Source organism: Musa acuminata, unplaced genomic scaffold, assembly GCF_036884655.1.
Source record: "Musa acuminata AAA Group cultivar baxijiao unplaced genomic scaffold, Cavendish_Baxijiao_AAA HiC_scaffold_1054, whole genome shotgun sequence".
NCBI classification, from domain to species: Eukaryota; Viridiplantae; Streptophyta; class Magnoliopsida; order Zingiberales; family Musaceae; genus Musa; species Musa acuminata.
Window position 1 is genome coordinate 67,419 of NW_027021268.1, and position 2,864 is coordinate 70,282.

Sequence of the window (2,864 nt, forward strand, 5' to 3'; positions counted from 1 at the left end):
AATATGATTGAAGCATGATTCATATTTAAAATGTATCTTATGTCGTAAATACGAATCAAGCATTTGTCAAATCTGAAATCATCCTCAAAATTACATTCAATAAATTCATATATGACAAGCATAGATTTATTGAAAAATCAATAAGATAGAGGATTACATTTCATTTTTATAAATTTCTATTCATGTGATTTGCTTCTTATGAGCATGTCTTTGCTTTTTAAAAAAATGTCAACATTCAAGATAGAAAGGTAAATTTCGTAAAATAAATTATCAAGCATGATTCCATGATAACATCCTTTTAATATCTTGATATTCATCATCAAGTATGATTTCAAAAAGTATGTTCAAAAGAAATCATTAAGACCAAATGCATGATACACTCATTTATTTTCAAAATATTCATCATGTTTATTTTCATGAGATTCACAAGATTGGTAAACTAAATTCATTAATCTCAATAGGATATAAAATTCATTTCCATTTCATATAATTGATTTCATGTGAGGGTGTTCAAGTCTTTTTGTGAAAACATGTATTATCATTTAAAATCAAAACATAAGTTTCGTCATAAAACGTCAAGACCAAACACATCAAAAATAAAACATCATGATATCACATCTATCATCAAAAGACTATCAAGAAATTTATACATATATGTATATGCACTATGTCATCTTAATATGTCATGAGAATGTCATCTTAATTCGTCATAAACATGATTAAACCAAAAACATGTTAATCCAAAATGAGAGTATCAAATCAATATTTACTTCAAAAACTCATGCATGACATAAAATCATCAAAATGCACATGCATGGATTAATCCTAAGCATTATCACATATCATATAACTATCATCCATAATGTTGCATACATCATTCAATATTTGAAAAACATAACATGCATGAAACCTTAGCAATATACTTTTCATGATCAAATTTTTTAATTTTTCAAAGATGCTAAAAAGAAAAACATGATATAATTTTTAAAAAATAATTTTTTATTTCCTATTCTAAATTAAGCACTCATGAAACACTTCAAGTAATTTCAAAATAATTCAAGAGAGTTGAGTTACTTACCTTGTAGTCGAAGCCCAATTCACCGTTTCACCTTTGGAAGTTTTTGATTCATCCTTGGTTCCCTTCCTCTTCTTTGGCCTCTTCCTCCGTTCAAGTTCATTGTTTATTTTAGATTTTTGTTTAATGAACATATTAAGAGTTAGTGTTCGAAGTTCAAGTTCATCATTGTCCTCATCACTTGAGTCATCGCTCAAGTGATATTCATTTGTCCGGAGTTCCAAATCCTTCCTATTCTTTGGAAGGTGGTTCAAGTGTTCATTGTGTTCATCATGTGCATTGCGCACCATTTCATATGTCATCAATGAGCCGATAAGTTCTTCAAGTGGAAAAATATTTAAATCTTTTGTTTCTTGTATTGCCGTTACTTTTGATTCACAAGCTTTAGAAAGTGATCGTAAAACTTTACTAACAAGTTCAAAATTCAAGAAACATTTGCCAAGAGCTTGTAAACCATTGACGACATCCGTAAAACGGGTGTACATGTCAACAATGGTTTCGCTCGGCTTCATTCGAAAAACCTCGAAATCATGCATTAAAATGTTGATTTTCGAATCTTTGACTCTAGAAGTGCCTTCGTGTGTCATTTCAAGAGTGTGTCATATGTCGAAAGTCGTTTCGCACAAAGAAACCCGATTGAACTCATTTTTGTCCAAAGCGCAAAATAAGGCATTCATAGCCTTTGCGTTTAAAGAAAACATCTTCTTCTCCAAATCATTCCAATGGTTCATTGGAAGAGAAGACATTTCAAATCCATTTTCGACTATGTGCCATAAATTCAAATCCAAAGAAAGTAAGAAAACTCTCATTCTAGTTTTCCAATAAGTGTAGTCCGTCCCATTGAAAAAGGGAGGACAAATGAGAGAGTGACCCTCTTGAAAGCCGTAAAGAGCCATTTCTATTTGGGTGTTAAACCAAGGTAGAAAAACGTGGCTCTAATACCAATTGTTAGGATCGGAGCGGCACTAAGAGGGGGGGTGAATTAGTGCAGCGGATTAAAACGTCGGTTTTGACAAATCTTTCGTACGATAAAAATCGGAATCGGAAGTGCTTAACTTGAAAGCGTATTCGCAAAGTTGTGCAGTAAATGTAATGAGGAAATAAAGCAAGTAAGAGGGTTTGCAGTAATGTAAATAGCAAGAATAAAATGCAAACCAGAGAAGATGGCAGTTTATAGTGGTTCGGTCAATCGTGACTTACATCCACTCCTCCGATTCCTCTTCCGTAGAGGGCACCGGCGTCCACTAATGATCTTCCTTTACTAGGCGAAGATCAACCTCCTTCTTACACCCCTCTTACAACCTCTTACAAGTGGTTCACCCTTTTACAACGATTTCAATGAAAAGAAAGGAGGTGAACACTCAAGCTATTGAAAACAAGACTTTTCCTAAAGCTTTTCTCAACTTCTAGCTTCTCAAAAGGTTGTGTTCTCTGCTGAGAAATGAGGGGTATTTATAGGCCTCAAGAGGATTCAAATTTGGGCTCCAAAATTTGAATTCTCTTATGTTCCCGATGTTGGCGGTGCCACCGCCCAGCCAAGCGGTGCCACCGCCCAGCGCTCGGGTGCTGGACGGTGCAACCGCCCAGCGCTCGGGTGCTGGACGGTGCAACCGCCCAGCCCAGGAGGTGTCACCGCCTAGCTCTCGGGTGCTAGGCGGTGCCACCGCCTAGGCCAATTCAGCTCACTGGTTGGACTCCAAACTTGGCCCAAACCAGTCCGAACTCGGGCCCAATTGGCCCCTACTTGGGTTATAGGATTAACACCTAATCCTAACCCTAATTAATGTGC